Source organism: Lactuca virosa, chromosome 7, assembly GCF_052849685.1.
Source record: "Lactuca virosa cultivar CGN04683 chromosome 7, Lactuca_virosa_CGN04683_v6, whole genome shotgun sequence".
Taxonomy (NCBI): Eukaryota; Viridiplantae; Streptophyta; class Magnoliopsida; order Asterales; family Asteraceae; genus Lactuca; species Lactuca virosa.
This window is the reverse complement of record NC_136432.1, coordinates 183,739,027-183,765,531: the sequence shown is the minus strand read 5'-3', so window position 1 is coordinate 183,765,531 and position 26,505 is coordinate 183,739,027.

Below are 26,505 nucleotides of genomic sequence, written 5' to 3'. Positions count from 1 at the left end.
AAACGCTAAAATCATTAGAGTGTGTGTTCTTGAGCTTGTGAGTGCTTTAACACCATCTTTTTGGTGTGTTGGCTACAAGGAAGAGGACGAAACAAGCTTGAACGAAGAAGGGCTTCTGGATCTTGCATTTAGAGAAGCTTAGGAAGCTTGAGGAGGTAAAAAGTTTTCTCCTTGGTCATCATTGTCATTTCTAGAGCTAGGGTTTTCTATATAGTCATTTTTTGTGTTCGGGGATCATCTCTTGAGAGTTGGAGCAACTACAGAGCTTAGGAAGAGTAGATCTGAGGTCCCTTGGTTCATTCATACCATAAAAATGCAATCTTGATGGGTGTTTTGACATCATGCATGAGTTAAGACCCTTGGAAAGGTCTTAATGGGTTATAAGGGGTTGTTGGGAACATATGGAGCATGCAAGGGCATAAAGTTGCCAACTTTATGTCTTAGAATGTCTTAATGGACTCAGATCTAAATCTTGACGATAATATTCCAAGAATTAAGAGCTTAATGGTCATTTGTGCATGGCAGACTAGTACGTCGTGCATAGAAGCATGTACGCAGCGCGCACGGCTAAAGGAGCCAGAACGCTGAGCGTACAGGAGTGGTATGCAAGGCGTACACACTCATATGGGTTTGGACTTGTTTTGGGCATGAAATCCCTTTGGGCCTTAATCAGTTATTGGGCCTGGTCATGTTTTGAGTTGGTGGTCCAATTTATCAGTTTTGGGTCATGGTTGTTATAGTTGGGCTTTATTGGGCCATGTGGCCCATTAATAGCTTTAGACATGGACTTTAAGCCCATTAGCAAAGGAAAGACTGTTGAGCCATTATGGAAGGACTTGGGATTAGATAATTGGGCTCCTTAATTTGATTGTATTTAATCCTAATTTTGGGTTAATGGCATTATTGTTCAGCACGGGTGGTTTCAGACTGTTAAACGAGCAGCTTTCGAGTTCAGCAGACAGAGGTGAGTCTCCTCACCATACCAATGAGTCAAAGGCACCAAGGCCGACCCATTACGTGTTATGTGGTACACTAGTTGGTTATATGCCAGTTGGTATGCTAGTTGGTTATTGCTATGTGGTATACTAGTTGTTGTTGTGATATTTGCAAGGTACTTGGTTGTAAGACCATGTGGGGGTGCCCATGACATTCCAGGTAAAGACCATGGGGTGCCCATGACACTTGGTTGTAAGACCATGTGGGGGTGCCCATGGCGTTCCAAGTAATACCATGGGGGTGCCCATGGCACATAGGTGTAAGACCATGTGGGGGTGCCCATGACATCCTGGAGTAAGACTCTAGAGGGTGTCCAGTGCATCCTTATATGTTTATATGCATGGCTTATGTGATTTATATGGATTATAGGATTATGTGGTTTATGTGGGGTATGCTCTGTGGAACTCACTAAGCATTAGCTTATAGTTTGTTGGTTGTTTCAGGTACTTCAGGATCTAAGGGCAAGGGCCCGGCATGATGGCGCGGCATGCACTCTCTGGCGTTTTGTTTGGGGACACTATGATTTTATGAATAATTTATCTGATGTTATGGATTTGAAAAAAATTGTGATTGGAATTTTATAATTTATGGAAATGAATTTCTTAATTAAAAATGAAAAATTTTATTGAGATTTTGGGTTGTTACAAGTTGGTATCAGAGCCTTGGTTTGAGGGATTCGGGCACACTCTTGGGTGTGTCAGGACTCAAACTAAGGAAATGGTGAAAATTGTTTTAAAAAATCAAAGTTAAACACTTCTTAAAACCGATTTCTTGTAAGGAAAAGGGAGAGTGCAATGCACGTAATCGGCCGAGCTTAAGTAAGTATTTTCCCCAGTATGTTAGTCATGCTATGTTGATATTTGGAATGTGATAATCATATGGATATTGCTATGTGTATGCTTTCAAAATTGTATACGGTTAGGGTCTTATAGCCTTAGAATAATCGATTTGGCCTTATTGATCGAGGTCGTTGTCTCGGTCAAAAATAAACCTCTCACACACTAGATAGCTAGGGTAAGTAAGGGTCGAATCCACGAGGAGATTGTGGTCAAACTTTGTGTTAAAATAGTCAACGAAAAACTACTACTAGCAATTGTCACGAAATTATTTGAACTAAAAGTTGATGAAAAAGCTAAAAACTTGGTAATGCAAGAACTACTAAAACAAACTACTATCAATGAGAAAAAAACAAGATACTTCCGGTTCAGTTGTTCAGATGGTTGGACTTACACGTTTTTCTTCCCTTAAATTCCAATTTAATTACCTAGACATAATTAAGGTTGATTAAGTTGCAACAAATAATTTTGACCACACAATATTTTATTCCAACTAGTTGTCTTACTCCCTATGTCTAATTGGATTAGGAACAACTAGTGGTTTGGCGATAATGTGTCTTACGATTAGCTATTACAATGTTGAGTATATAATACTACAAATTCAGAATAATGTATGTGGGTTCAACTGATCATCTTAGTTCCTAAACTACTTGAATTCAGAATGATTAGTGAATTAACAATACACTATCTTAGTTGCAATATCACACAATAAGAAAACCCAACTACAATTACTGTAAGTAAAAATCATAACTTTAAGAATGAAACAATAACTGAAATTGACTAGAATAAAAGTAATAATCAAAACGTGTTCATCCTAACATCCTACAACGTTCCCGGAAGCAACCCTAATGGTTTAATCTTCCATAACAATCAAAAAGCACACAAATTGAATAAAAACAATGGAATTCATACTAAGATTCATAAACAAACTTGAAATCATAAAACTAATAAAGTCTAATGATCAATCAATCATAGAACGATGAAACCTTGGAGAAAAATTAATCAAATATGGAGTTTGATAGAATTGATAACGATTCATCGGTTGAATGATCTTCAAATGTTGCTTGATGATGAACTTGGTGATTCGTAGCCTCAGATTCAGAAATTGATGATCAATAACGCATTTGGAGAAGGTTAGAAAGTGTTTGGAACCCTCTAAAACTGTGGAAAATCGCAGGGGAGAAGTCCAAAGTCGATTAGGGTTAAATCTCCTTTAAATAGGTGCTGAAAAACTGATTTTCGGAGCTGTTTTCCGCGTCGGCGTCATAGTGGGCATCTTAGACGTCATATAGGACGTCTGGGCGTCCTTCGTGGTGTTTTACATTGCTTCTGTCATCCTTGATTTGCACTTAAAAATGGGGCGTCTTAGACGCGTTCTAGGACATCTTTCATCTTTGTTGCCCCTTTTTGGTGATGAAAACGGTAGAATCAGTAAAAACGCAAAACATGAAAGTTGTAGGAAATTTTGTCTAGTTGCCAGAACGTATTCATTCATGTCAATAGGAGCTCTAGATCTTGAGATATGATCAAAACATTGAAGAGTGGTCAAATTTCTCAGCACCATTTTTCTTCATTCTTTTAACAATGTCTCCCACGCTTGTTAGCTTCATTTTTCTCGTTTTTCTTGCGGGTTCCGCCCACTTTTAGTACAATATATTTACCTGCACATAAATTTCAACAACTCATCAAAGTAGTGTTATTCTTGGGCAATAATACATCAATTCAACAGATTTATGACAATTTAGTACATTCATAAAATAGACTTATCACTTATTTCATGTTCCTCGTTTGGTTGTGGTCCTAGGGTAGAGTATGTTATTCGAAAGTCTATTTGATCTTGTTCTGTGTATAATTTGAATGCATAAGGCAACCTCTTATGATTGATTTGAGTTCTGGTTTGGGGGGATTTAGCAAATCTTAGGATAGCCTAGGATTTGAGTTATGCGGTAGTCTGTGAAATATGTTTTGTTCTGGGACGAATTATAGTTATCAGGTAGGGCCTTGGGGAAGGTACAGGTAGGTGTGGAAGGTAGTATTGGGCCCGTACTACTGAAAGCATAGGACCTGTACCCGAACTAATGTTAGATCTTGAAGCTCTAAGGAGAACAGATATGGAAGGAATCCCATTTTTAAACATCCTGATCGTTATGTATTAATGTATTTCAGTGCAGTATGGTGATGACACGACACGGAGCAGGGGGATCGGGATCGGGATCAGGATCAGGGTCGGACTATGCTACGGAACCCATTGACGAGAGGCTGCGCGAGCTTATCGCAGCCGAGGTTACGAGAGGCATTCTTGATGCTACCCTAGTGATTTTTGGGACCATCAAGGAGGGGATGATGTAGATCATGGAAGAGCGGCTCAGGTCTTTCCGAGCCGAGATTGCAGCGGGCCAGATCGGGGCCCGAACTCTTTCATTCCAGGAGTTCAAGGCGTGCGGGGCGGCCAAGTTCTTTGGGGTCAGGGACCCCATAGTTAGCCGACGATGGGTAGCAAACATGGAGAATGCCCAGCACACGAGCTCTTGCCCCGAGGTGGCAAAAGTGGGGTTTGCTTCGTGTATGTTGAGGGATCGGGCCAGGGACTGGTGGGAGGAGGTGACCCACCAGGTGGGATCAGCTAGAGTTGTTGAGATGTCTTGGGAGGAGTTTGTTAGGCGTTTTGAGTTGGGTTTTACACCATCCATCGAGGTGCAATGGATTGTGAGGGAGTTCCAGGAGTTACAACAGACCACCGAGACTGTGGCGGAGATCACCGCCAAGTTTCGGGAACGAGCACTATTGATCCTGCAATATGCTGCAGATGAGGATATGAGGAGGATGAGCTATCATTCCATGCTGAGGGATGATATCTGTGATTTTGTGAGCTTGTTAGGGTGCAAAACCCTGAATGAGATGGTGGAGAAGGCCCGGGAGCAGGAAATGGAGTTAGAGCACCGCACCAAGCAGAAGCCAGAGCAGGTCCAGACAGCTGTAGGTCAGCCTAAAAATCCTAAGACTCTGATTCTTCCACTACGGGCCAGCAGGGTCGTGGCTGGTGTGCCAAGTGCGGTAAGCTTCACAATGGGGCTTGTCGAGCAGCGGGTTCGGGGTGTTACACATGTGGACAGCAGGGTCACATGAGCAGGGATTGCCCTAAGAAGGGCTTGATTTGTTTCCATTGCAACCAGACCAGCCATAAAAGGGTCGATTGTTCGAGGTTACAGGGAGGAGGAGGAGCAGTGGCGGCGCCTGCGCTTTCCACAATGAGCATCACTGATGGCCACCCTACCATGGTAGAGGCTCCTGCGGTGAAGAGCCGTGCATTTCAGCTGACCACAGAGGAGGCTCGAGTTGCACCAGATGTCGTGGCTGGTATGAAATCTATTTTTCTTGTTTATGCCTATATGTATACATATGTGCACTTGTATAGGGACCTTTTTGGTCAACGGTATATCAGCTCATGTTTTTTTTTTTGATTTGGGAGCTACCCGATCATTCGTATCTTTTGCACTTAGCAAGAAGTTCTGGGATGCTCCGGGGACTCTGGATTCCCCGCTGGAGGTTGAGATTGCGGATGACCGCACCGTGAGTGTTGCGAGGGCATATCAGGAATATGTCCTGAATGTGTTTGGGGAGAGATTCCGTGTTGATTTGGTTCCGATACCGTTACAAGGGTTGAAGGTGATTGTCAGGATGGACTGGTTGGGGGCCAATGGGGCCATGATAGACTGCGAGCACCAACTGGTGAGAGTTCGAACTCCAAGTGGGGAGAACTAGTTATTCATGGGGAGAGGGCCTCGCAGGTGCCAACTCTCTGTTCGGCTGTGAGGGCTAGGTTATTCATCAGGGTTGTTCGGAATTTTTGGTATACATCTCAGCTACGAGGGTTGAGCCCATGACAGATTTGAGTAGTGTACCAGTTGTACGAGATTTTCGGGATGTCTTTCCCGAAGAGTTGGTAGGGGTGCCTTCGGAGAGGCAAGTACTCATTGATTTGTTTGTCGGGTGCCGCTATGATAGCTAAGGCACCATACCGACTAGCTGCGCCTGAGATGCAGGAGTTGTCTACGCAGCTTCAGGAGCTGCTAGACCGAGGGTTTATTCGTCCGAGGAGTTCCCCGTGGGGAGCACCGATCATGTTCATGAAGAAGAAGGACATGTCACACAGGATGTGCATTGATTATCGGGAGCTAAACAGGCTAACGGTGAAAAACCGTTATCCACTTCCGAGGATCGATGATTTGTTCGATCAGCTTCTCGGTGCATCTTGGTTTTCCAAGATTGATCTTCGGTTGGGGTGCCATCAGATGAGGATTAGGGATGAGGATATACCGAAGACAACCTTCAGGACTCGGTACAGACACTATGAGTTTGTGGTGATGTCATTCGGGCTCACCAATGCCCCAACAATGTTCATGGGCCTCATGAACAGGGTGTGTAGGCCGATGTTGGATCGGTCTGTGATCGTTTTTATCGATGATATCTGGGTCTATTCTAAGACCAAGGAGCAGCACGAGCAGCATTTGAGGGAGGTATTGGAGACACTGAGGACGGAAAAGCTTTATGCGAAGTTCTTGAAGTGTGATTTTTGGTTCCATGAGGTGCAGTTTTTGGGGTACATCATCAACCAAGAGGGTATTTTGATTGATCCATCCAAGATTAAGGCAGTGATGTGATGGGAAGTACCGAAGAATGCATCTGAGATCCGTAGCTTCTTGGGCCTAGCAGGGTATTACCAGAGATTTATTCAGGATTTCTCCAAGATCGCCGTACCCTTGACTTGCTTGACTAAGAAGAATGTGACATTTCGGGGGGCTCAGATCAGCATTTGGCTTTCAAGACCTTGAGAAAGAGGTTATGCGAGGCGCCAATTTTAGCATTACCTGAGGGGCTGGATGATTTGGTGGTGTATTGTGATGCATCTACCACAAAGTTAGGAGCTGTTTTGTTACAGAGGGGGCATGTGATCGCGTACGCCTCGAGGCAGATGAAGCCTCATGAGGTGAACTACCCCACTCACGACCTGGAATTGGGGACGGTGGTGTTTGCCCTCAAAATATGGAAGCATTATTTGTACGGAGTTCGGTGCACCATCTATACCGACCACAAAAGTTTGAAATATTTGATGGATCAGCAGAACCTCAACATGCGACATAGGAGGTGGTTGGATGTACTGAAAGATTATGACTGCAAGATTTTATACCATCCAGGGAGGGCCAACGTGGTGGCCGATGCCTTGAGCCGCAAATCGGCAAGCGCTCCGATTAGAGATGTTTGTCTGGGGATGACGATGATTTCCCCCTTTTTGGATATGATCAAGAAAGCTCAGGTAGAGGGTTTAAAGAAAGAGAACTAGAAGATAGAGCAGATTCGGGGTCAGATTCCCTTGTTTATACGGGATGGTCGGGGACTCTTGACATAGTGTGGCCGGGTGTGGGTACCAGTATATGGGGGAGTGAGACAGAAGATATTTGAGGAGGCACACTAGTCCAAGTTATCTATACATCTGGTTCTGGTTCTGGTTCCGGCTCAGGTGCAGGTACTGAGCCGATTAGCGAGCAGATGCGGGAGTTCATCTCATCGGAGATTTCTCGCAGTATTTTGGAGATCTTGGATGAGCGCTTGGGGGTGTCCCGTCCTGAGGTCATGGCTATCGTTAGAGCTCGCACTCTTTCTTTCCGTGAGTTCCATGCTTTTGGAGCTCTTGCGTTCGATGGGGAGAGGGACCCCATTGCTAGTAGGAGGTGGTTAGCAGATATGGCTAACACGTTCGAGACGAGTTTCTGCCCTAAGGAGGTGAATGTCAGATATGCTTCCTGCCTTTTAAAGGACAGGACACGCGATTGGTGGGAGGAGGTTGGTCAGTGAAGATGCAGTTAATGGCATGTCTTGGGATGATTTTTCGAACAGGTTCCGAGCTGAGTTTGCACTGGTGGTCGAGGTGCAACAGTTGGCACGAGAGTTTCAGGATTACCGCCAGACTACTGAGACTGTGGCAGAGATCACTGCCAAGTTCTAGGAGGGGGCGTTATTGGTTCTGCAGTATGTAGCAGATGTGGAAATGAAGAAGGAGAGGTATCATGATATGTTGCGGGATGATATCAGGGAGTTTGTGAGTATTTCAGGGTGCAAGACCCTGAATGGTATGATTTCTAGAGCCCGAGAGTGGGAAATCGATATGGAGCACCATGGGAAGAAGAAGCCAGATCAGGTGCATATATTGGAGGGTCCCAGGAAGAGACCCAAGACTCTAATCAGTGTTTAAGAGGCCATCAGGGTCGGAGTCAGTGCAGCACGTGCGGCAAACTGCACTATGGAGTTTGTCGTTCTAGGGGTATGGGCTGCTACAAGTGTGGCAGGGTTGGACATGTCAGAAGGGATTTCCCTCAGGGGGCAAGCCCGTTATTTTTTCACTGCAACCAGGTGGGCCACAAGAAGGCCGACTTTCCGATGTTGAGGGGAGGAACATTGAGTGCGCCTGCTCCGGCTACTTTGAGGATCAATGATGGTCGTGAGGGTAGGGTTGGAGCACCAGCAGAGAGGAGACGGGCATTGCAGTGTCAGACAGGGGAGGTCATGTCTCCAGCAGGCGATATTGCGGGTATGTTATCTTTTGCTTTCTTTTGGTTATGATCAATATTTATATGTTTATGATTTTTGTATCGGTTTGGGTAAGCTTCATTTGTGGTTTAATTCGCGGTTATTAATTGTGTTGTATCATTAAGAATTGTTATATGTCATTTGCATGCCATGAATCATCAGTGGGAGAGTGAGGGGTTGTATCTCGTGTAGCGGATTCTAAAGTGTCCGGTTGTTATTCTGGTTTTTGGCGACATCGGTTCAGGGGTATTGTGTGGAAGGTCTATGGTCAGGATTCAGCGGGTTAGCTCCATAGTATCGTTAGCATTCATTGGATTTAGCGATTGTGCTTGGTTGGATCTTGGGGGTGCCAAGGGAAGTGGTCTATTGCTGAGGTTTTGGTCTGAGCATCTGTTCGAAGGGCTTCAAGATTTTAATGTTGTATCATTAAAAGATTCTCGGGTCATCAGTTTTGCTAGGATTTCGGGGAGTGTTCATCATGGTCTACTAGGGTGGTGCGGTCTTTTGGGTTGTCTAGTAATGGATCACTAGCATTGGTAAGGGTATGTTGTCAGCAGTTCGATCATTGGAGGGTAAGATGGATTGGGAATCCTTCAAATATTGTGTGATGTAAGAGCTTAGTTGAATTAAAGTTGGGGAGAACCGTTCATGTATTCAGGAGAAGAAGCAGACGTGAAACTAGGATAAGTTTCACATCCCCGTCGAAGAGGGAGGCGGCCCAAGTGGCCGTCTAGATTGAGGATTGTGCGAGTTGGGAGTTTGGGAAATTTCCCAGCAGTTGGTTAGCACCTTCTTAGTAGAAGTGTTTTAAGGCTGCGGGGTGGCTCGTAGCATTCACTAGTGGCCAGTTAGTGTGGGAGTGTTGTAAGACCGTGGGGTGGCCTGTAGCATTCACTAGTGTTCCGTTAGTATGAGAGTGTTGTAAGACTGTGGGGTGGCCCGTAACATTCACCGGTCCCTGTGTAGTGGTGAGAGTGTGGCAAATATATGATTTGGTCACAGATTTCTTCATATGGTTTAGACCAGTGTCTTTGGAGACCTGGTATGATATGAGACTACAGCTGGTCATGTAGCATCCATTTTAGCATTGGTTTTGGTGGCGAGATGGCTTGTGCAATAATTGCCAAATAAGGTTTCTCTCGGAAGTGGCGTGGGGTGACTGTGCATGTGTGACTTTCGACTCATCAACTGGACAGGAGTCCGGTGTCTCAGATAGTTGGCAGACAAATTGGGGCCATGGAGGTCTCAGATGCTTTTGGAAAGCAGCTAGGGGCAGCAAGATGAGTCAGAGTGGTCTCAGTGATTTAGGATTCATGTGTGGAGTCACTTGTTATTCGGGGCATATGCTAAGTCACTTGTAGTTTGGATTAAATCATCTCAAAGTAGTTGATTTGACCCTGTTGCACGGCTCTCGTTTGAGTCTAACCGTTGCAAGGATGAATCTTCTACTCAAACGATTATTTGAGCCTTCTGTCAAGTATAAGTGTTCTGTAGTTGTTTATGGTCAGTGACTTTGTTCCCAATGGTAGCATCAAGATAATCAGGGGGTGGAAGTGTTCTGCTTAGTCTGGTATTCAATGTTGATTTGTCATGGTAATGGTTTAGTGTGGGCGGTCTGTCATGGAGTCAGACCAAATTGAGACTTCAGGTTTCGGAAAGGTAGAAGCGGTTTTATGCATGGGTTTATGGATTCGTCTTCGTCGGGTCGAAGAGTTCTGTCAGGGTTGGGTTCAGTTTCTTTGGGAAGGTCGTTGTTTGCTCATGGTTTTCGGTTGCGTACCTCGGGTTGCTTGGTATGATATGAGTGTTAGCAAGGAGCGATTTCGAGGATGACATCTAATTTAAGTGGGGGAGAGTTGTAACACTCGGTTTTGGATTGCTTCATTATTCGGGGCTGTGGCCCAATCATCAGTTATCATGAAGCTTAGGGCCTTAGGGAAGAAAGGATTTGGCCCCTTTTTGGACATGGATGCTACAGTTTAAGTGATCCAAGTGTTCGATGGCGTTTCGAAGCCCAATGGTATAATTGTAATTTGCTAGTTCGGGCCTTTATGTATTTTTGGTTCTTGTTCGTGAAGTTTTAAGGCAATGGTGAGTTTTTAGAAGCGTAGAGCTTCTCGTCACCTTTCCGTGGATATAGAGTTCATTGGAAATGGATTTTGGACGAAGGAGTTGTGGTCGAATGAAGTTTGAGTGTTTTGGAGGTGCATCTAGTATGTGGGGCGTACTAGATATGTACGCAGGACGTACCGAGTATAGTAGTCACGGGTGGCCTTCGAGTACGCCGAGCGTACCAAGGGGTACGTAGGGCGTACTCCCTTCAACCATAAAACCCTAAATTGTGATCCTTGACCCTAGTTAAACCTTATTTCTTTCATGAGCCTCATCTTTTATCAACCTCTAGGCCTCCTAAACCCTAGAAGCCGACCCTTAGCCTATATCTTGGATCTTTTAAGCCATTGTGAAGGATCTTGGAGTATTCTTGTGCACTTTGAAGATCTTGGAGCTTGTTGAAGAATCACCACCTGGAAATGAGCTTTTAGATCTAGAAGTTTGACACCTTTTGCAATCTATTGAAGGTAAAAAAAGCTTTGATCTTGCTCACTCCTTGGTTAGATCTTCTTTTTGGGTTTGTTCATAGTCCTTTTAGCCTCTTTTAGTGGTCCTTGTGAGCTATGGTTGTCTCAGAGGTTTGATATTGTGGATCTGGATGTTTTAGGTGTCCCAAAGTCATAAAAATGGGATCTTTATGGTTTATTTGGACTCATGCATGTGTTAAGACCTTTCATTTAGCTCTTTTGAGCTCTAGAGTCCTATTAAGCCATGTATGCAAGTAAAGTTGCCAACTTTACGTGATAAGTCATCCATAGGAAGAAGATCTAAGAATTTGAAGTAAGGACTTAAGTGGTTAAGTGCTTAATGGAGAGGGTTGGGGTTCAGGGGAGTATGTTGGGCGTACCCATCTGGTACGTTGTGTGTATTGGCCCCAAAGGGTGTACGTTGGGCGTACCAGTTGCGTACGCGGGGTGTACTCGGCCTGTTGGGCTTTTCTTGTTTTGTTGACTTGTTGTCCCTAGAGTGTTGACCAAAATTTTGACCAGGTTTGACCATTGGTTATTTTGAGCCTTTTTGGACGTTGGGCCTTCTCGGGTTAGGTCCATGATGGGTTTCGGCCGAATTTGGATATTTGGGCCTTAGTGGGTCTTATGGTGTCATTTCGGGTTTGGGCTATCGTTCGTGCTTGGTTTGCTTAAGGCTTTGTTTGGCCATCTATAGACAAGTGTTGGGTTTGGGGAAAAGTTAGTGGGCTTTAGGGTAAGGCTCATGTAAGGGTTTGGGCTCAATTTGAAAAATTGGGCCATAAGTGAGCTTAGGATGAGTATTTAGTTTGTGAGCCTTTGATTGTGAGTTTGGGTCGTAGTCTTGGACCAAACTAGGTGAGGGGTAAAATGGTCTTTTTACCCCATATATGGATTATTGAATTGGGTATTGGAACCCAAATGTTAATTGAATGTCTTCATGCTTGTTAGCGCGGGGATTCTAGCGGATCTACAGTCAGAGATATATTCGTGGGTTCAACTATTGAGGTGAGTCTCCCTTCGTAAAATCTGTGGGTCGTAGGTACCAAGGCCGGCCCACTAGTCATGTTATAGTATGATGATTGTCTTTGTGATAATTATCAATTGTGCATGTTTTGCTTGATGATTTCTGTGTGATATTATGTGGTAGTGGTAGGGGTGAAATAGACCCGGTATCCGATTGAAATAGACCGAAGGGGCATGTCGAGCACCTAGATATGCTCGGCATGATCCGGTTGAAATAGAACGAATGGGCAGGTCGAGCACCCATATATCCTCGGTAGTATCCGGTTGAAATAGACCGAAGGGGTAGGCCAGCACCCGGATATGCTTGGCAGTATGTTTGTTATTTTTGGTGAGTGGTATTTGGGGAACTCACTAAGCTTTGTGCTTACAGTTTGTGGGTTATGGTTTCAGGTACTTTCGGTTCGAAAGGGAAGGGACCGGCTTGATCGCAACGCATACACCCATTTTTTTTCCTCAATTCGTGATCTTGGGATTCTACTCTGATAATTGTTTTATTGTAGACTACTTTTAAATGTTTGGATAAACACAAATGAATGTTTAAATATATATTAAAAATGAAAATTTTCCCGTATAATTTTCGGGACATTACAATGACACAAGACTGCAACATATCCTCAAGTGTATGGATGGTATGCTCACTCTGACCGTCGGTCTGCAGGTGATAAGTCGTGCTGAAATGTAGCCTCGTGCCCAGTTCCTTATGTAACTTCTGGCAAAATCGGGAAGTGAATCGAACATCTCGGTCTGAAACAATGGAGACCGGAAACCCATTGACGAGCAACAATCTCCCGAACATACACATCGGCCAACTTTTCAGCCGAAGAGCTCTCACAGATGGCCAAAAAGTGGGGACTCTTGGTCGATCGATCCACGATGACCCATATAGCATCAAAACTCTTGGCAGTCTTCGGCAACTTGGTGATAAAATCGATGGTGATTTGTTCCCACTTCCACATGGGAACCTCCAAAGGTTGCAACTTGCCATGCGGCCTCTGATTCTCGGCCTTGACCATCCTACAGGTCAATCACCTCTAAACGTACCAGGCTATCTCTCTCTTCATATACAGCCAAAAGTAACTCAATCTCAAATCTCGATACATCTTGGTGGCTCTCGGGTGTATAAAAAAATGAGACTTATGAGCCTCCTCCAACACTATATGCCTGATACCACCAGAAACTAGAACCCAAAACCCGACCACACCGGGTCAACAACCCCCGACTATCGGTGAAAAACCTGTCGATCTTGCCCCTGATCCTCTCCTGCTTCTAATCCTCCTTCCGAACTCCCTCTGCCCGTGCCTCTCTGATCACACCCAAAAGTGGAGAATCAACGGATATCCTTATATACATCTCTCCAACTAAAGATCTAGCCGACTTGCAGATCAAGGCATCCGCTACCACATTCGCCTTACCCGGATGGTAAAGGATCTCGTAGTCATAATCCTTGACCACGTCCAGCCACCTAGCTTCCTCAGGTTCAGGTGCAGCTGGTTCATAAGATATCACAAACTCTTGTGATCTGTGTAAACGGTACAACAGACCCCATAAAGATAATGTCTCCAAATCTTGAGGGCAAACACCACTGCCCCCAACTCCAGGTCATGAGTAAGATACCGCGCCTCATGCGGCTTCAACTACCATGAGGCATATGCAATCACTCGCCCTCTATGCATAAGGACCGCCCCCAAACGGGTGATGGATGCATCACAAAATACTACAAAATCCTCAACACCCTCTGGAAGGGTCAGCATCGGGGCCTCACATAACCTTTGTCACAGCATCTCAAAAGCAACCTACAGCTCAGGGCCCCACCAGAAATCCACTCCCTTCCTCTTCAGACGAGTGAGGGGTACTATGATCTTGGAAAAATCTCGGATGAATCTTTGATAATATCCCACCAAACCTAAAAAACTCCCGATCTCTAAGGGAGACTTCGGAACCTCCCACTGCATCATGACCTTGATCTTGGCCGGATCAACCAAAATCCTGTTGGATTAATGTCTAAGTCCATAACTATAATTGGTAAGACTTGACCCGACCCGACATGGTCCATTTGGGTTGCATGGCATCGGGACAATTGGATAGACAAGATGAGGAAAAAGGATACTAGTGATTTATATTAATATATTATAAGTTCTAATATATTAATATATAATCATATTATTTAATTAGTATTGATCAAGAATTAATTTATAATTAATTAAGTGATCAAAAGGAACTAATTAAATATGGACTCTAAGATATATGTGTGTGATGGGCCAAGTTCATTTAGGTTGGGCTAAGCTTTCATGGATAGTCCATGGAGTGTTTAACCCATGGATCATATGAAATGAAAGGTCATGGGTATTAGGGTTTAACCCTAATCTCCACACTATATAAAGATGTCCTTGGTTGGTGAAATGGGCACTAGTGTGTGTACACAAAAGGGCAAAGCCGATTTCACTAGAGAGAACCAAAGTATCCTTATTCTCAAGGTTATTCCAAGTGTTCATGGTGTTGTGTGAACCATTTGAGGTGTCACACTTGGGGCACTAGGCACTCAAGCTTCATGAAGACAAGTTACATAAAAAAAAAGGTATGTATTCTATCTATTTTATTACCCAAGTATATGATATGTGTATGCTAGTATAGGGTAATATCTTGGAAACTTCATATTTGCATGTATAATAGAGAAAACATAGATCCAAGGTATTTAGGGTTGTATGTGCACCATAGGATGTTGTAGTATACTAAAACCCAACAGTGGTATCAGAGCCATGGGTTGTTTTCTGTTATATTCATGCAAATGTTTGATTTTCAAAGTTGAAAAAAAAAGAAAAAAAAACATGAAGTTTGTCAAATTTTAAGATAATTACTTGTTTTGTGAAAAACTAATTATTTGTAAAATTTGAATCATTTGCTATATGAGTTGAATTAGGTCAAATTTAGTAAAAGATAAAATGATATGATTATTTTATTAGTTTTAAAAGTTTGATCTAAATGTTTTAAGGAGTTACAAATTTTGTCATAAAATTTTGGAGCTCAAAAAGTTTTTTTTAAAGTTGTGATCTTATGTGTTTTGAAACCTCCATAAGTTATGGATATGAAAAGGTTTTTAAAAAAAATTGTTTTTATGGAGTTATAAAATTTGGTGTTAATGTTTTAAATAATTCCATAACTTATTCTTAAGTTATGGAACATGAAAAGTTTCATCATAAAACAAGCATTTAACTCCATAAGTTATGGATTACCAAAAGTTCTATGTTTCCTTGATTTATGAGTTAGTTTAGATTAATGGAAAATAAAATTTGTGTTTTAGTTGTTTTCAATCCTAATTAATCTAAAAGTTGTTCATAAAATGTGTTTTTTTGTAACTTGTCCTCAAGTTATATGAAAAGTCACATTTATGAATCTTAAAAAACTCATAAATATGCCTTAGGTTACAAAAAAAAAATGAAGAGTCTTTTCTTATAAATAGTTTTTATGGCTCCATAACTTGTCCTCAAGTTATGGATGTCCAAGAGTCTCTGCATTAAAAGTTTTAAAGATTTACTTAAAACTCATAAGTTATGAAAATTCAAGAGTTTTGAATAGTTTCAAAACTTGCCCTCAAGTTTTGGAATTTGAAAAGTTTTCTCTAATGAATACTTTAATTCCAAGTTAAGCCTTTAGAATTTTAAAAGTTAAAATTCAACCCTTATACTTTATAATATTATAAGTTAATAATACATATATGTGTATAAGAGCAAGTCAGTCTTACCATTAGTAGGCCTCATTCACGAAGCCAGTCTATAAGGGGGCTATAAGGTTGTTGCCTATAAAATGGCAGCTTAATGGGTGTCTACTCTCACCCACCGCTTCCTTGACTGGTGGAGGGTCGTTAGCCGAACAGGTAGGACAAGGACTATAATTCTCCCTTCATTAAAAGTATTAATGATAAATACTAAGTAACTAAACCTTTTATTAATTCCCAATCTTTGTTACTTAGGAAAATGTGAATAAGGTGCTAATCCATGAAATTACATTTTGCACTTTGTTTAAACCGTTAGTGGAGCGTGTGTGGTTAACCGACACACTAACCTGGATTTAACAAAGTAGGCAAAGGGTAACTTAATATTTATCATAGTATCGGTGGAGCTCGTGTGGTTAACCGGCACATCGATTGAGGGGTAAATATTAAGGGTACCAAGTATATTTGCATGGTTACTTCACACCTTGTTTTGTGATCCTCGGCATTCCAGTCACAAAACCTGAAGGGCACACTCGAGATTGAAACATGTCATTGAAAAGTTCAATGAATCTCAAAAGGAGTTTCAAATCCAAGTAAAAACCTAATTAAATTATTTCGTTTTTCATGGTGGAAATTGGTAAATCGTCATTTACCTACCTTCAACTATTTTATAACTCGGATTACGGCATCCCTCTTCCAGTTATAAATAGGTTGTTGGATCCTAGCCTTAATATTTCATATTGGGTGTTATATTAAGGACTTTAGATCAACTATCTTGAATATCTCCCAAAAGATGTCTAGTTCAGACATCTATGATCTTAGCAAATCTCTTGGAACTTTACTTCCTCCACCTCCTCCAATTATTCTCCCTAACCCACAAGTTCAAGGTCACTCAAGCCCTAATGGCAAGCAAGGTCTATGTGTGATCACATCTTAGAGATGAAGTCACATATTGACAATCCGAGAGAGTTGGGTGTCAAAGTCTTGAGAAAGTTGGATGTTCAATCACTTTCTAAGTCACATAGTGAGTTCCTTTGGGACTACTATGAAACAGACTATGACATGAACCTTAATGATCATATCTATTTACTTGGTGCTGCTGAATCAGCAATGATTTGGAACGATAGTAAAGCAAATTTGATTAGAAGATCAACTTCCCAAAAACTTTATGGACAGTGACAATGGTGACAGTGGAAATCCAGAAAAAGCATTCTCTTCCCAATGGAAAGGGATTGGCCATAGTCAACCCGGTTGACCAAATGGTAAAGAGAAAGGCTAAGTCTGAGATAGTCCCATTACCAAAGGGTCCATATGTTTATTTTGCCGAAGGAAGGGGCGTTGATTGCAAAGCTGCCAAATTTACCTAAGGATGTTAAAGTCAATAAGTTTGACTCTACATCAGGTAGAGCCCATTATCTAACTCTGTTAAGTTCTATTCTGAGATCCTCATTACAAGATGTGACTGGGTCACATGTTGATGTTTTAAGAATCAAAGAATAGAGAGAAATCTTAAAGGAAGTATATGTTGATTCTGATCGCGAAGGTGAATTTCGATCGCATCAGAATTTTGAGCAGTTGCTTAAGAAGTTATGATATATTGCTAAGGAATAGATAACAACAATTTTCCATGTGGATTGTAAGGATAAGTTTTTCCGCAAAGTTTTAAAATAAAAGAAAATTGTTTAATTTTATTTATTTGAAGTATCCTTACAATGGCGTTTGTGGAAAATTGTTGCTTATATGATTCCACTGACAACAATATTGGAAAATGGATTTGATTCTTTCATTTGTGGTAGTGTCTAAATTTACCAAATCAGGAAAGTTCCTCATCGCCCAAGTTTCAATTGGACCGAAACTTGGAATCATGCAAGTTGAATAGTATGATGAATGAGAACTTTCAAGCATTGGAAAATCAAGACTAATTACTTGTTCACATGGATGTGTGAGTCAAGTGAAGGACTAAAGGGATCGAGTACACATTCTTGTGCACTGGTCATGTCCACCACAAAGCTTGTTAAGACTATTTGATTTACTAAAGTTTAGTAAATATGGTTATACTTACAAGTTTAAGTATAATTCTGAAACATTGGAAATGTCTCAATGTATGGCAGAACGAATGGGAAGAATCAAATTAGGCAGAAAGAAAAAAGTTTCTCAAATCTGAAAAGATGGGAGAGTACTTTAGTATCATGTTTGTGATCATCTTAATGATTTAGAAATCATATCACAATTAGTCCTCTAAAGGTCATCTTAGTGCATTTTTATGACTAAGAAGAGGAGTCATGAATTGTTGAAATGGTTAGATCAGGAAGATGAGTCATACTTCGTTCCAAAACAATTCTTAGAGTCATACTCCAAGATTGTAACTTGAGTGACATATCTTAAAGAAAGGTTTAAAACACTTGTCAAATGTAAGAGTAAAAGTGTCCTACTCTTGTAAATTTGAAATTGGTAGGTTGTGATGTTTTGGATAAAACAAAGACCAACTAAGGCCAATTGTGTGAAGTGTTTGTCTTGATAAAGAATCCGCACTATCTCTTGAATATTTGGCAACATAGTCTTATATGTCAAGAGGACAGTGGGAGTCTTAAAGATCCTAAAAAGAATTTCAGGAACTAATCAAGAATAAAACCTGAGGTTCTTCACTAGCACACGACTTGAGGTTTATAACCTATCGTGTTGACATATTCTGTGCCCATTCCAGTTAAAGTTGGCTTTGCATAGGAGTTTTGAAAGTTCTCAATTGGTTCCATAACAACTTGGAAGCAATGGCAGGCCCTGTACTGCCAGGTGGCAAGAAGTTAAGATTGCATAAGTTCAGTCCATATGAGTTTGGATTTGTCATTATCCTTGTCATATGACTATGGTTTTGACGATTCACATGGATAAGAACACATACACCATAAAATCTAAGGGTCATAAGGTTTCTCTCCGATTCATGAAAATGATGGTGAGGAAACACTTCCACCAAGTAGATTTGAAGCAGATGGTAAAAGGTCTAAACAATTGAGACTATGATTACGGCATCCCTTTTCATAGTTCTGAAATTGTTTAGACACACATGCATGCTATCTAAGGAAAGGTGTATGATTTTGATAAAGTTTTATCAAAGCATCTCGCATCAGAAATCTGAACTTTGGTAAGAAAGTAATTAAAGTATTGATTTCTAGAAGTCCAGCTGATTTCTGAGTACATGTCAAAGCTAGTGGGAGCATAAGTGTTATGCTAATAATCATCATGTTAGTGGGAGCATGATAATTATTGTTAGTGTTGCAAGTTAGCAATGTTAATTATAGAAAACAAAAGTTTCAATTCGTGAGGCTGCAGGGATTGAAAAAGTTGTTTTGCTATAATTAAGGGAGAGGATATACTTCATTTCAGTTCTAAAGGCTTAGATTGAGACCTTAATCATCGTTAATCAAGAATATATATATATATATATATATATATATATATATATATATATATATATATATATATATATATATATATGAATTTCATGTCGGATTGGTTCAACTTAAGGAAATTCTATATATTGCGTTCTCAAAATTCGATTATGATTACGGCATCCCTCTTCATAGTCAAATTTTGAAAACATGGCAAATAAAAATATTGTAGCAAAAGACTGGTCTAGAATCATGTCTTTATGTGAGACATCATGAATCGTGTTGGTGCATGGAAATGCTCCACAAATAATGAGTGTTTATTAGGTTGTATTTTCCCTTTATTGTATTTTGTGGTGTAAATACTCTCCCTCCTATATAAAGGGAGAGTTGGTCATTTATTACTTTAGCTAGCTCATTTCTTTTCTTAGATTAGAGAATACATCTCTCACAATGTAATCTCTAGAGAGAGAAAGTTGGTGGGTTCTCCCACCCAGGGAGAGTTTCTCTCCCACCATGTTCTTCATGAAATATATTATTCTCTCTTTGTTCTTAGTCTTCTTCAACGAACTCATAATATGTTCTTCGTGTTCATACTTACAAAAACACAATTAATCTCAAGATATCCTTCTTCCGCACTCACCGTTCGTTATAAAAATGGGTCTCTACAATTGGTATCAGAGTCGTACCTTGAAGATCTCACGATTATTTCTAGGGAACGACTCCCGTTCGGTGATTATCTTGTGATTTTTCCGTGTTTCTGCAAGAAAAAAAAATTTCGGGTTGCAAACCGGAATTTTTTTTATGATGTTCTTTCTTATTTCTATCTTCCGGGTGATTCTATCTTAGCAAAAATAAAAGTTGCTGCTGCTTATCGTTCTCTATTATTGCTGGAAAAATTGATGTTCTTCATGTTCTTATTACTTTTCTGTTGAAGAAATGAAGAAAAATGGGAGAAGAAATTAATTTTGGTGGTCTCCAAATTGTTGAAAAATTTGTTCCAGGGAGTTCTCTTATTCTTGGATGAGAAGACACAATTAATGGGCTTATTTTCTTTGAAGTGGTGCTCTTTTTTTTTACCCAGCAGCTTGAAAATCTTCTTGAGGTATGAAGTTCTTTATTCCTCATTTTCTTGCTGTGAATCTTAAATTGAAGGAAAAATGGACGTAATATGTGTTTGCATAAAGCACTTTGTCCTTTTTGCTCTTTTGGGTAAAGAGTAATTCACTCTTATTTGCCTTCCCAAGCAAAAACCATGTGACTATGACAAATCCCATCACCTTTTGTCCCCTAAAATCCCCTGCACACTCTTCCTTTTTGCCTTCCCAAGACCACATGTTGACTTAAAATGCTTTATAAAAAGATTTCCTCATTAAAATATGAATAAATGGCCTTTGCGGTACCATTTTTCATGAAAAAAATAGCATTTTTCGTCACCTGTTCAGCCCCTCTCAGCCCCCCGGACCGCAGCCAAAAACTGCCTACCGGAGTCCCCTTAGAAGCCTACCCGCAGCCCTTCTTAGCCTTGCTACCGCAGCCCCTCTCAGGTCCCTATCCGCAGCCGAGAGACTGCAGTCATATGCTTATTCCGAAAAACCGCAGCGATCCCTCTTGCTCGGACCGCAGCCTCGGTCCGCAGGCATTCCCTCCAGTTTCGCACCGCAGTTAGCCCCTTTGCACTGTAGCTCGCATCCGCAGTCAGCTGTTTCATCTGCAACTCCTTGCTTTGACTTCGGTACCTGACTACCCCATCAGCGCCCAGCCCTTCCATCCGCACCCAAGACTCCTACCGCAACCACTTCCCACCCAAATCACCTCTCTCACCCGCAGTCACCTCCTACCGCAACCACCTCCCACCCAAATCACCTCTCTCACCCGCAGTCACCTCCTACCGCAACCACCTCCCACCCAAATCATCTCTCTCACCCGCAGTCACCTCCTACCGCAATCACCTCCCACCCAAATCACCTCTCTCACCCGCAGTCACCTCCTACCGCAATCACCTCCCACCCAAACCACCTCCTCTCATCCGCAAGGTACTAGACCCGCAACCACCCTCCATTAGCACCCTCCTCCTTCCTTCGACCAGACCTTCCCTCCTCCCTTCTCCACCCTCCTTCAGCCCCTCCCCTCCTCCCCTCTCTTTTTCCTTCTTCCTCCTCCTCCTCCCCCATCCTTTCCTCCTTTTCTTCCTCCTCCTCCCCCCATCCTTTCCTCCTTTTTTTCCTCCCCTCCCCCCCTTTTTTTCCCCTTCCTTTTTTTTAAACCCTTTTTTTTTCTAGAATTATTTTTTTATTATTCAGATTTTTTTTTCTGCATTATTATTATTACTTTTTAATTAAATTTTTTTACACCAATTTTTTTTATTTAGCCAATTATTTTTTTTAACACCAATTTTTTTTATTTTAGCCAATTATTTTTATTCAGCAATTTTTTTTTATTAAAACCAATTATTTTTTTTACACCAATTATTTTATTTAACACCAATTTTTGCCACAACCGCACCCTTGGATTGTCACATTGGTTCATTTCATGCCGGTTATTATTATTGGAAGAATATTCCTACCGCAGTCGGACTTCATATTATTTTTGGTGATGCTTGCACCGCAACGACGATTGATCAACAAAGTTGTTTCGCATTCTTCACTTTATGAGATTTTATGACTTGTCGCTCTTGATTTTTGGTTGACGAATCATGTATCTTGAGCATGTGGACTTTATTCTCTATTGAAGACCACTTCAAGTGTTCCGGCACCGCAGTTTGGATATTTGGATATATTTTTGGCACAACAGATTATTCTCAGCACAGCTTCAGCAACTATGTCACCCGCCTCCTCATGACCGCAAGAGTATCTCTTTTACTCTGTCTCGTTTCTTATCGAGACCCTTCATACATCTAGGGAGAGCTTCTCTATTAGCTCTTGGTATCCGACACTCTCCATCCGATGATTTGTTGATTTTTGATATCCGGTCATTGGTTATCAAAAATAGGGAGAGAATATCATCCGGATTTGGTTATTATGATTGTTTGAGTTTGGATTTTGAAGACTTCTGAAGACGATTATTTATTTAGTGATGCGATGTGACACTTCTTTTTGGTCTTTACGGATCAAATTTTTGGCATTACTCGATGTTTTCCGATTCAGATTATTTATTATTCGTACTCTACCACAGGATGATTTTGTGTTCGCATCCGGTTCAGATCTTATGGTTTCACGAGTTTGGATTTGTGATATGTTGAAGACGAAGATTATTTTGGCAATGTGACGTGGCACTTATTTTTGGTCCTTGGATCAAATTTTCGACATTGCTGGACCATGTTTTTGGACTCACATTATTTTTATCCGGACTTCATTTTATGGATGCTTCACATTTTTAGCAGGTTATTCTTTGAAGAATTTCGGTGTATTATGATTCGAGAACTCGAGATGTTTTTCAGTCATTTGAAGCCGAAGTGTTTCTTTTATTGGATCTTCTACTTGCTCATGGTGACCTCCTTCTTCGGGTGATTATGACTGGTTTGAAGATTTGGATCTTATTTTTTTTTCTGCTTCATTGGTTGTGCTTTGAAGCCGAAGACCTTCATTTTCAGAGATTCATGACCAGTTTCAGACTGCACAGACACTTCAGAGTTTCAGAGACATTTCAGCACTTGATTTCATTTTATTACCACACTTGCTAGTCGGATTACTATATTATAGCCTTGTATCACTTATTGGATCTCTCATCATTTGTAAGCATTTAGGGAGAGAATGTTGGTGCATGGAAATGCTCCACAAATAATGAGTGTTTATTAGGTTGTATTTTCCCTTTATTGTATTTTGGGGTGTAAATACTCTCCCTCCTATATAAAGGGAGAGTTGGTCATTTATTACTTTAGCTAGCTCATTTCTTTTCTTAGATTAGAGAATACATCTCTCACAATGTAATCTCTAGAGAGAGAAAGTTGGTGGGTTCTCCCACCCAGGGAGAGTTTCTCTCCCACCATGTTCTTCATGAAATATATTATTCTCTCTTTGTTCTTAGTCTTCTTCAACGAACTCATAATATGTTCTTCGTGTTCATACTTACAAAAACACAATTAATTTCAAGATATCCTTCTTCCGCACTCACCGTTCGTTATAAAAATGGGTCTCTACAAATCGTGTACCATTTGCTTTGGGTACAGGATCGATTGCATGTGCTATAATATTTGTCATTTCTAAATTTTTCCAAATGCCCAGAGGCATTAAGAAGGGAAAAGGTCTAGAATTGGATATGACTAAAATGATTAAGCAATTGTCGAAGACAATCTGAGGTTTACCAAAGATTGGTTGCTCAGGGACAGTTGGAAGTATAGTGCTAATTTTGGAAGGACCATATTGACATATTCTGAAAAGAGGCATCTCTTGTTCAGAAGTGATAGTAAAAATGAGAATATGGAGTTGTCTCCATTGGTGGAAGTTATCTGTGTAAGATTAGAAAACTTAATGCAAGAAGCATGTCCAAAGCAATGTACTTTGAATATGAGACTTAGTTTCCATGGAGTTGATATCCATTGGAATACCTTCTAATGACTGTTGACAAGTCTTTGTGACTTTGTACATATTCATTACAGGAGGGTCAGTGCATATAAGTTTAAAATCTAAACACATTTCGATAAATGATAGGAATTTGAAATTCTCACATTTTTCGATAAGGATTTGGGAGTGTGAAATTAGAATCATTGAAATTATGTTCAATTGGTTTATTTCACAAAGTAAGGATCATAGACAAACATAGAGTGCATACTTGGTGTATGGCAAAGCTATTGTTTAGAAAAACATAGTGTACATGCTTGGAGCATGGGACAACTAGTGTTTTTAATTCAGGTATAAAGTTGATAAAACCGAAACAATGAAATAGTGAGTAATCAGTATGGTGATAAATAAAAGTGGTCTATTTATATTCATAGGGTTTGATACCATATTTGATTCATTTATTCTTGTGTTTCATTTTGCATGTTTTGACTTCCAGAATAAACTAGGTCATTCTTCCTGAATGACTAAGTTATTCAAACTATCCACAGTCGGTCATATGTTGGAAGTAGATATGAATCAAGATTGTCATGGGTTGGCTTGTAGAGGTCTAAGATGTTGGACAAAGCGGTGGTACAACACTCATGAGTGCTCATAAGTTCTGAGTATTGGATTCAACCCACGCTCATTTGAATCACTTCATGGATTTTATCACGAGTGATCATGAGACGATAATATCTTATATTCTTAAAACCTAGAGATATTAGTTGTTACTATGAGTTGGTTATACATTGATTGCACGAAAACGCATTGGTAACTCGATGTTATAAAACGTGCCTTTGTGTATGATTCAACAAGTAGTAGAACAAGCCATATGAGTCGAAGTTTATCCATTCCTTTTACCTTCGGGATAAAAGCGATATTTGTGGGCCCCTCGATGATTTAGCGATGACACATGTGAGTGCTTGGCCAAGCCAGGACTGATTTTATTTGTTCAATCAGTCAGTCATCATAAATCGAAAATCGGGAAACAACAAATGGACAGAGAGAATGATTGATAATCCATGTCTCAGTCCATATGATATCTAGAATGGAGGAATATATGATCCCTTATCTAATGGACAAGTCATTGACAAAGGTCAGAGTTCATCGGCAAGGTCAGAGTTCGACAGAAGCTTTTGAGAGCTACGATTGCCAGTTGGTTTTTGAAGTCATACTCAATAATAGGTTTAGACTTATCCAAGTGGGAGACTGTTGGATTAATGTCGAAGTCCATAACTATAATTGGTAAGACTTGACCCGACCCAGCATGGTCCATTTGGGTTGCATGGCATCGGGACAATTGGATAGATAGGATGAGGAAAAAGGATACTGGTGATTTATATTAATATATTATAAGTTCTAATATATTAATATACAATCATATTATTTAATTAGTATTGATCAAGAATTAATTTATAATTAATTAAGTGATCAAAAGGAACTAATTAAATATGGACTCTAAGATATATGTGTGTGATGGGCCAAGTTCATTTAGGTTGGGCTAAGCTTTCATGGATAGTCCATGGAGTGTTTAACCCATGGATCATATGAAATGAAAGGTCATGGGTATTAGGGTTTAACCCTAATCTCCACACTATATAAAGATGTCCTTGGTTGGTGAAATGGGCACTAGTGTGTGTACACAAAAGGGCAAGGCCGATTTCACTAGAGAGAACCAAAGTATCCTTATTCTCAAGGTTATTCCAAGTGTTCATGGTGTTGTGTGAACCATTTGAGGTGTCACACTTGGGGCACTAGGCACTCAAGCTTCATGAAGACAAGTTACATAAAAAAAAAGGTATGTATTCTATCTATTTTATTACCCAAGTATATGATATTTGTATGCTAGTATAGGGTAATATCTTGGAAACTTCATATTTGCATGTATAATAGAGAAAACATAGATCCAAGGTATTTAGGGTTGTATGTGCACCATAGGATGTTGTAGTATACTAAAACCCAACAAATCCCGTCTTAGTTAACGAGATATGCCAGGAACTAGACCTTTCGTAACCAAAACTCACACATCGAGAACTTGGCATAGAGTTGTTCCCGCCTCAATACTCCCAAAAGCTCTCGAAAGTGCTCCTCGTCTTGCTCCCTGGTCTTGGAATACACCAATATATCATAAATGAACACAATAACAGATCGGTCGAACATCAGCCTACACACCCGTTTCATCAAATCCATAAACATTGCAGGCGCATTGGTGAGCTCAAATGGCATCACCACGAACTCGTAATGCCCATAACGAGTCTGAAACGTGGTATTCTCCACTTCCTCCTATCTCACTCTCACCTGACGATAACCCGACCTCAATTCGATCTTGGAGAACCAATATACACCCTGTAGCTGATCAAAAAGGTCATAAATCCGCGGAAGGGATAACGGTTCTTTACCGTTAACTTGTTTAACTCCCAGTAATCAATGCACATCTGGTGTGAACCATCATTCTTCCTAACAAACAGTATCGGCGCCGCCATGGCGAACTGTTCGGTCTGATGAACTGCTTGCCTAATAGTTCCTGAAGCTGAGTAGACAACTCTGGCATCTCAGGGGGTACCAAGCGGTACGACGCCTTGGTAGTCGGAGCCGCACCTGGCACTAGATCAATCCTGAACTCAACCTGCCTCTCGGGAGGCGCACCGGGTAACTCCTCCGGGAATACATCGGCAAACTCCCTAACAACTGGCACATCAAAACCCGAGACCTTCTCCCCCACCCGAGTATCAAACACATAGGAAAGATAACTCGCACACCAATGCTGAATATACTGTCGAGCCCTGGCTTCCGAACAAAACCCTGAACCAACCCTGGTACCCTCTGCATAGATAACCAGTTCTTCCTCACTTG